This window comes from Varroa jacobsoni, unplaced genomic scaffold (assembly GCF_002532875.2).
Source record: "Varroa jacobsoni isolate VJ856 unplaced genomic scaffold, vjacob_1.0 scaffold_563, whole genome shotgun sequence".
In the NCBI taxonomy this organism is placed as follows: domain Eukaryota; kingdom Metazoa; phylum Arthropoda; class Arachnida; order Mesostigmata; family Varroidae; genus Varroa; species Varroa jacobsoni.
The window spans coordinates 92,044-101,627 of NW_019213465.1; the positions used below are offsets into that span (position 1 = coordinate 92,044).

The 9,584-nt window shown below is 38.8% G+C and overlaps 1 long non-coding RNA gene and 1 pseudogene across 4 annotated transcripts; both read left to right on the plus strand.

Annotated features, from left to right (window-relative positions):
- The first annotated feature begins 2,208 nt into the window (after positions 1-2,208).
- LOC111261502 (glutathione S-transferase Mu 4 pseudogene) lies at positions 2,209-3,449 on the plus strand (annotated as a pseudogene).
- Positions 3,450-5,693: 2,244 nt separating this feature from the next.
- Positions 5,694-9,584, plus strand: LOC111261506 (uncharacterized). Of its 4 annotated transcripts, XR_015311536.1 has the most exons (3): positions 5,719-7,476; positions 7,677-8,510; positions 9,428-9,584. It is a non-coding gene; the product is annotated as an uncharacterized LOC111261506 (long non-coding RNA). The 4 variants fall into 4 exon arrangements; XR_002681022.2 differs by having other exon boundaries at positions 5,694-8,975; XR_002681024.2 differs by having other exon boundaries at positions 5,694-8,821.

Genomic DNA, 9,584 nt, shown 5'->3' on the forward strand with positions numbered 1-9,584 from the left:
TTATCCTTTCGTAGTGTTTAATAAATTTTGGCTCACGTAATCGCGTCTCCCCCCTCCCCCCTATATGACTGTCTCCGTTAAAGGACTGTTCGAGGCGTACGAGCCACTGTTATGTACAATGTCCTGTTTATGCAATAAACCATTAGGTTTATAGCGCTTTAGGCTATAATGAGAGAAGCTTTACTGTACATTTTGAATTGACATCCGCTACCTTGCTTTGGAAAAAGGCATATAAGTATGACGAATGGGTGAAGCGATAGTGCCATCAAAGCCATTTACTATAATTATGCCATTATATCAACATAAAGCATTTTAGGATAATTTGAAAACTCAACGAGAATTCTATGTATAGCGAATAACAGTTTCACGGCAGGCTAGCATCGTTAAATTTAAAAGCTAAACATTAGTTTAGGCCTGCGATACCTAGACTGAATTGTATGAGGGCAAAGTGCCTATTTATATGAAGCATCCCTTTAGTGGACCATTCGTATAAGGGCATGTGCGACAGGATTGAGAACACCAATACAAGTGGCAAATAATAAGCGACGTCCACAAAAACAGCTTGCCCTTATCGGATTCCCAGAGAACCATTAGCCGTTTATAAATAAAATTTGAAGCAAATACTTCTATATTTTCAAACAATATCGGTAAACTAATACGCGCTATTTTGATGAATGACCTTCTGCCAATTTTATAGTGTTACGTGAATTTCATCACTGGATACCTTTTGAGGTTTTCGGACAAAAAATCATTTCGCATACTTCTATTGAAAATGAACACCACTACGGGATGTTTGCAGATATCGAAGCAGAGAATAGTTTAACAGCAAATGTTAAAGTTCTCGATCCAAGCTGACTAGCTAACTGTTTCTGTGGTCTGGCACTTTTATAGTGGAAGGTGGCTTGTAGCAATCTTGCCAGTGGTTTGACAATAGAGGCATGAATGAATCATTTTTCCAGACGGCAGCAGTCTATAATGCACGATGCCTTTCAATTCCCACCGAACCCCAGTGTCAGTATGAGCTTCGCCACAGATTTTACGACACATGTGTATGTGATCTATTTTTCATCGGCTGTAATCGAAGGCTGGATTTCGTTGCATTTTTGTAGAGTTTCGCAGATACGATACAGTAAATTACTTTAATTAACATCATCAAACTTCTTGTTGCAACATTTTTTCCTGATGATTTGAAACTGTTTCATCTAGTTCCTATACTTAGCTTCTGCAATAATTTCCTATACATTAATTAATTGTTCTAATTAATTAATTAATTAAGTAATTGTTCGATCGTTGCGGGGAGCATCTTTCATAACGATTGTTCCAGATCGTTCCATTGACGATGAAGCCATTTTTGAGCCATCTCTCCGATAACGTATCTTGACCATAAACAGAACATATTTTGTATGAGCCTGGGCAACATATGCACCTTGATCGTAGTAAAATTGTAAAGTATAATAAAATTCCATTCATTTTCAAGTCATTTTATCCTAAGTCTGAACAAATGTCCTCGAACAGTTCTACTGCTGAATTTCTATTTGTAAATGAAGCGATGACACGACTCATTATTCAAGGTATGTGACTTGCACGCCATCTAGCTGGAAAAACGGCCAGTGCCCTTTCTACAGCCCAATATATCGATATTGGTCGTTTACTTATTTACGGTTTAATGCTACATATAAGGCAAGCCAATCACGTCTGTGAGCTTTATCTAAATATACACAACATGCCCGCTCCGCATTAACCCGGTTTCACTACGTTACGTTAAAGGCCGGCTATATGGGGTTCAAGCATCGGGGAAAAGCATTTTACGTAACTTTTCATGTCATTTTGTAGAATGCAGCGACTAAACGTGGCAATAACGGGTTGGCTAACTTTCTTAAAAATTCAATTATTGTATAAATATTTAGTGCAATATATGAAATGGCGATGCTGGAGGGCATAATAATGATAAGGTGACGGAGAACAATATATATTTTTAAATATACGGACGATCCCGGTAAATTTGGTAACATCACTCTTTAGATTTAGATTTGTCGCTACCTTTATAGATACTTCGTATGTTCCGCATCGTTCCTTCGCTCGTAATCAGATCGTAACGTTCGGTAAAATTTGTTCCGTGACGCATGCGCGGAGGCCCCTCTTTTTTGGCGCTTGTTCGGCCGCTGTGTCTTCTGCTGACGATCATCATCGTTGTTTTGCATCTGTTGTTTATACAGTCACATTTAAAAAAAAACAAAGAAAAATCTATTTTTGTGAGCGGAATAATTTTGGTGTTAGATCAAGCTGTTATTCGTTCGGAGAACAAGTTAGAAGCCATATCGCGAAATAAAATTTCGCATTATGTCGTCATCGAAATCTAAGATTCTGCTGGGCTATTGGGACATTCGAGGTCTGGCCCAGCCAATCCGTTTGTTGCTAGCTTACGCTGGCGCTGATTTTGAAGAACGGCGTTACACTACTATTGCCGCTTCTGATTTCGATAAATCAGAATGGGCCCTAGAGAAGGCAAATAACAAGTTAAATCTTGCGTTTCCCAACTTACCGTATCTAGTCGATGGCAGTGTCAAACTAAGTCAGAGTCATGCTATTATGAGATACTTGGGACGTAAGTTCAATCTAATTGGCACAACCGAGATTGAGCTAGCTCACTGTGAGCTCGTTGAACAACAGATTGCTGACTTACGCACAGCCTTCATGAAATTGTGTTACAGTCCAAGTTTCGAGCGACTTCAGGAGGGTACATGCTCAAAGGCGGACTGCCTTGGAGTTCTCAATGGCGGATTTATCGATCGCTTTGCACATATGCTTCAAGAGATTTCGGCATTTCTCGGCGAAAGGAAATGGTTCCTAAATGAAAAGTTAACTTACGTTGACTTTCTTGCTTACGAACTTCTTTTTCAAATGTATGTCTGGAATTCATCAGTATTCAAAAATGTGACGAATCTAACAGATTTTATCACCCGGTTCGAGGCACTTCCGCAAATATCAGCATACATGAAGACGGACAGCTATATTAAGTGGCCGTTCAACAATATTATGGCATCATATGGTTCCCGAAATCAAGTGTGCCCCTTCTAATCTACTACGTTCTAAGACATAATAGGCTGCATATCAAGCCTATGATGAACTAAGGCTGTTGGGCGGGTCAGAGTTGCTCTTGCATCAAATTAGTATGTCAATCATTATACACGAAGCCTATATATATATATATATATATATATATATATATATAGAGAGATAAAAAGTCATGATCATGTATACAAGATATAGTACATCTTGAACAAGCCAAATTTGTTAAGACTGCATATGAATACCGCTAATTCTATTCTTAATTAAAAACTCATGTCATTCTTACTCTTGTCGCTTAATTAGTAATTATTGAAATCGAATTTTCACAGTAGGATAGGTATAGGCTACCTATAATAAAGATAAGATATAGCATGAAACAATGTTATGATGTTATTATTTTTATAGTCATTGTCTGCTTAAGTATGTTCTATACAAATTTTTCTCTCGACTGCATCAATTTTAGACCTAATTCACTTACAGGTCGATAGATAATCCGCTCAGAAGTTAAAAAGGCATGCACTATATCCTGATAAATATGTGTAGAAGTACATCCTTCTCATATAATCTGACTTATGTTACTGCGTTTTGTAAAGGATACTACAATGGACTAAGCCACCCTATATCGTATTGGCGGCTTACGGAGCCTCGAATTCTATAAATCTGTTTATCTACCTATCAATCAGTTGGTTATTTGCTTTAGCGTAATGGTTTTCGATATCGTACCTACGGCCCTTTTTACGCCTTAACTACCCCTGAAGGGTTCCTCTTTCCTGACAGACAATCATAGAATATCTAACGCCAGATCCAATATACGTGTACAATATATGAATAAAGAAAGCTGTGATTTGTCGCCCAAAGTGACCAATCGATTACAATATTCAATCGGCGCTGTGTATAACTTTCCGTTCCAGAAAACGGTAGGACGTCCACAGCAGCATCCCTTTAACCTATTCTAGATAAAAAAAACAAAATATTTAGAATATAAAAATGGCGTAATGAGTAGTTGTTTAGTATCATGACTCTGTTTAATTTACGGAGCATTGATTCTAAATTCGAACCCGGAATAATTTATCACTGAACTACCAATAGAGCACACTCTATGCCATTGCTTTAAAGAAACTTCTATTATATTACGTAGGAATGGAACAAGGTTCTAGTGCATACCTTTTCACAGAGAGTGTTAACGACTGGCCTTTGTGTGTTTTCGGTATACTGATACTAGTACTAGATCTAAAATTATTGTAGTCCCTGGTGGTGCCGGCAAACAATGTCTGCAGATCATAGATGAGTCCAGATGATCCTACTTCATGCGCGAAGACCCTCTAGTACCATCTTGGCTGACAAACCTGATCTCTGATAAAGGTACGCTGCATAATACAGAATGATGTAATTGCCTGTTTGTGCCCATTCACTTATTAAAGTTCATATACGCGTGCGTTCTATGTTCAAGTCGATTTGTCTCGTGATAATTATTGGTCTTCTTGTTATTATTACATGTTTATTGCAATAGCAAACTTAGTTAGACAAGTTGTTCGAAAATCCGATTTCCGTCGTAATAAAGTTTATTTGTTGCCAGTTATTATAATCTCACCGCCAGAAACCTGACGAATTAAATCGTAAACGGCAGGTCGGGCGGAGAAGAACGACAGTCACCAGAGCTCACAGCTTGGATCTCTGTTTTTATATCTGTCCAAGTTTCAGTATGATATCACTCTGCTAAATATAAAAAAACGTCCTAAGCGGCCCTTAGGCCTCCCATGGCTATTGCTCCTCTATTCGGATTCGGCCTTACAGTACGACCTGTTTTTAATCTTCGCAGACAAATGCATTACCCACCACGACGCAACTACGTCAGCTAATTCAAGAAGTTATCCATCTCGCCAACCGAGTCGGAAATCCGCGGAGTAACTCTCAGGTTTCTTTACTTACTTTACAAATACTTTAAGTCAAAATGCATAATTTCATCTGCTATGCATGTTCACCCACATTTTCCTTTTTATGATGAAATAGCACCAACGGTACACACTCACAACCCAATCATAGTTAGTTGATATGGTCGTCCCATCTTTCGGTATTTTTTCTTGTTCGACTTCATGTACACATTTCGATACCTATAAAGAGACTAACATATGTCTTTATGGCATAAGTTCTTTTTGTTCCTCAAAACATGTTCAACGACATCAACTTCTAAGCTCCTTAATTTACATGCACATATTGTATCTGTCTTGGCAAGACAATACCTAATTAATTGTAATGTAGAATATCTATTTAAGTATAGAAATCTAATAATCCTATCTCCAATACGTGGTACAACCTGGTAGTAAACACTTATGAGGTAAACAGCCAGCTTCATGCTTTGGTGCACAAACTGTTCAATTCAAAACATCGATTCGTGTCTATCATTTGTAAAGTATTAACTGTGCTTCCCTAATTACCATGTTGTCTTGTTTAAATAGTTTGAGTCTTGTCAAGGCACATCTATAAGGGCACCGTCTGAATTGGCACATATGTATTATCTTGGAGTTCTGCATGCAGAAGCTTTCAAAATATAAAGTTACAGAGGACGTCAAGAAAACAACGCGCCTCAGCGAGAGGACTCCACTCCTTGGTAAAAATCGTTTATCCTATAATGATGTGCTACCGCATGGACATAATTGCCATTACATGGAAGCTATTAATCGGTAACTGACTGAAGAGACTTATCATTCATCAGGAAGCCCACAGTTTACCTTCGGAACGGAGAAAAATTTTTCAAGAAAGTAATCCATTTTTATTATTTAACACTCAATTACTTTAGTCTATCAGCGTATCCACGTATTAAAAATTTTGACAAAATTTATTTTTTTGCGCTACATATGCTGCCTCTCAAGTTCTAATTTCTGTGAACTTTCGAACATAAATTTCAACTCAATTCGAATGTACTCAAATTCTACATTTGTAAAGCTTCTCTGACTGAAACAGTCATTTACTTCAATTATGTTCAACAGCACAATTTACAAATGGTAACTTTTTTCTTAGTTTCGCCTTCAGTTATAGAACTAAGTGACTGTATAGCTGTAGGGTCTTACATCCAAGCAAAATTGAGAGTTATGGTAAAACAAGTTCTGTAAGGCTACAGAACGCCTCGTCGATTGAAAATAATTATATATTCTATTTCATTTATAGCGTTCTTATCTGATCATAAGAATCATAAAGTGTCACGCCGTAGTAAAGGGTATGTATGTAGCCTGCTCCAACGACGCTTTTTGTAACCTGTACACATAGTAAAAATGTCACCAGAATATAGATATCGACAGCAATCATATTCGACTCGAATTCAACGATCTTTTAGTATGGTCAGCCTACACTGCTTTTAGTAAATTTAGGTACTTTTTTTTTTGCTTACTGTACCGCTCAAAAGCTTCTGTATTTGTTACCCCTGTGTGACCGATGGCTTGATTAACCGTTAGTAAAGATATTGCACTTATACAATAGGTATTAAAGATACGTGTGTTTCGCCGCGTTCGTATTACAAAGTAGTATAGGAAACATTATGACACGTTGAAGATATTTACATATATATGTCCATGGTGTTTACATGGTAAAGTTTGTAAGCTAGCCGTGGTCCACAAGAATTGATCCTCCCAGATCCTGCTACTTATTGCGGTTTAGTTGCGTGATAAAGTGGACCGGTTTTAAATTAAAACCAGAGATAAAGTCAAGAGACACAGCTATCACCGCTGAGATTTCCATTTCGATGGTTGTCCTTTCATTATCGCAAAGATAAAATGGGCAATTTTCCAAGAAAAATACACTTTCATTCAGAGTTTCCCATGCCGTATCTTCGCAGTGCAGCCACGCATTGAGTATTGCAGTTTTCTGTATGATTGGGTTCATAAAGGGATCTCAACGGTATTATCTATGATATTCGCTAGCCAGAAAAGTAGAAGTCAAACTGGTCATAACAGGCCCGAATGAAATTTCCGGAAGCTGAGTAATGTTGGCAGATAATGAGCTGATCAACTTTTGAAATCTGAGATTTTGAGTTAGAAGGCTTTTGGCTTCTCGACCCAACTATTCTACGGTGTACTCGCTTTCGCAATGAGGATCTGAGTAAATATTCATACACGTGCGTGCGCAAAGCTCCCAGGCATCGACTGGACAATCTACTACAACAACTCTTAGACGGTAGACGATGGTTGAGGGTATCTTTATAGTATTATCATTAGTTCGTTTAACGAGCATTATTCATCAGATAGCGTCATGTAGAGACTACGCGATAGATCATAGCTAGCTAAGACCAAAAAGCTTAAGTATATATACATATATATAAACTCTCAAAGACTTTATATATTTTTGAAGTAGCTTTCTGGTTAAAACCGTTGACTCAGTCTGCCAGGATATTATTTGACGCCGACTTTACAAAAGGTAAGTAAAATAGGGAAAATAGGTTCCATCTTTATTTTCCTTACTTTACTTACCCCTTGCCCTCATCCTATTACTCTCTTCTTTATAATTTATTAGCCTTTGTTACGCTCCATTGCTTACAATATACATTCAATTAAGCACATTCTCTGCCAAGTGTAATGCGTAGTGGCTCCTACGTAATTCGTTTGATGTGTTTTCAGACTTCGGGGCTGGAAGCGACCAGGTCAAACGGAACGAAAGGCATAGTTCAATGCAGAAACGAACATCGGAAAAATCTAGCTCGTGCTACTGTTAGCTGGCTACTCTGGCGCTGATCGATTTCGTTCGCGCTCAGTCGTACCACTCAACCGCTTCTAGTTGCTCTGCTGCTCTCGTCTATGTTGGCTGCCTCCCATCTTTGAGGAAAAGTTTTTTCCAAGCATCCCTTTTTCTCCTTCTTTTCCTACTACTCCCTTCCACCACCGCCTATGCCTTTCTATCCGCCGCGTTGCGTGCCTCTGCATCCACCACATGTCGTGACGTGAAGATTGGTGTCTGTGTGTGCGAGTGTGAAAGGACGGCTGGGCGTAATCCGCGCCGGTTTGGTTTACCCAGTTGTGCTCACGAATGCACTATTAATGCCGTTCCCGCCTAGACTGTGCTGTACGTTTGTCTCCTTTGCAGCTCTGCAACTTCCCTCTTTCGCGCTCGCTATATCGCTTGTCGTCGTCGTCGTCATCGGTTAAAACGATGGGACTCTCATACGAAGCGGTGTTTACGCATCTGCATTACGCTCATGCCGTTGGTGTTGGGTTCCGCGGCTGTGACATTATCAACATTATGCAATTCTTTTCGGTTCTGTCGCAACGTTCTTCTGGTCCATTTCATTCGGTTCACTGCGCCGCCATTTAGTGGTTATGGATGTGTTGAGGTTATATTGGTCGTGTTCGTTAGTCCAACTAGTGCTCGCCAAGCTGGAATCCCCCAATCAGTTCTGCTGCTGACGACGCTCCCTTGCATTAGCAACCGGATAGTACAGTGCAAAGGGACACGGGGTAATGAGTCGCTCTCACTCTCTTTTTTTTTTAATTCATTCATTTTTTCAGCCCTCAGGGATCACCTGGATCGCCCTTTCAGGAACGCTCGGTCGCCAACCATTTCGCCAGTCGTTTCATTTTTTGATTTTTGTACGCAACAAAGCTGACGTCTTTCGCCTATGTTTTTATGGGCTGCATGGCTTGATGAAGCTTGGCGTATAGTAAACGCCTGCTGCATGTGTGAAGTTCAAATTAATCGGCGGCTATGCAAATCAAGCTTCTATGCGTCGAAAATGTCAAAATGTACTGTAAACAGGAATTGTTGCCATGTAAGCGTAATGCAGAATATATATCCTGTCATAAATCCAATATTATAGGTGAAATAAATATAAGTCTACGGCTATATAGGCACAGAGCGAGTAACTGTGAAGTGGTTACCCTTGCCAGCCAACGACAAAGCTAATCCAGGCCATTACTTATATAGTATAACATTCAATATTTATTCAAACATATCAAAATTTTGTCAAGCGTTTCTTAGAATGAAGAAGAAACATACCTTTGCCAGTTCAGATCCCTGTTTATATAGAACATGTAATTTTCCTTTTAAAAAGAATATGAAGCCAGGTAAATTGCCGCGCTTGTCAGTTCAGGACCCAAGATTGAACGCTTATTTCGGCGTCCGAGGTCTAAGAGTTGTACAATATAGTCTAAAAAACAGGGTAGCGATTAGTTCGAAATAGCTGACCCAGAAATGTGTATAGACCACGCGCTTCGATTGAACAGAAAATGAAGTGCCATAACGATCTTTTCATATGCTCAAGTTTTCGTCATAATTACTAATAAACTTGCACCTTGTAAACTATTATAAATTGCTGCAGGTACTTCCGAGCTATATATTTTGAGTATGGTAACATGCGAAACTTTATTGTTTACAGCGTATATTCATCGAACGAGGCTTCCAACAACGACATATATATATATATATATATTTTGTTTGTTGTGACATGTGCTAAAATACTGTGAGCAAATATACGAGTGTAGGAAGAGTCTTCGGGACGACTGTAATAAAGGAATGATTAGAAATCAACTCAA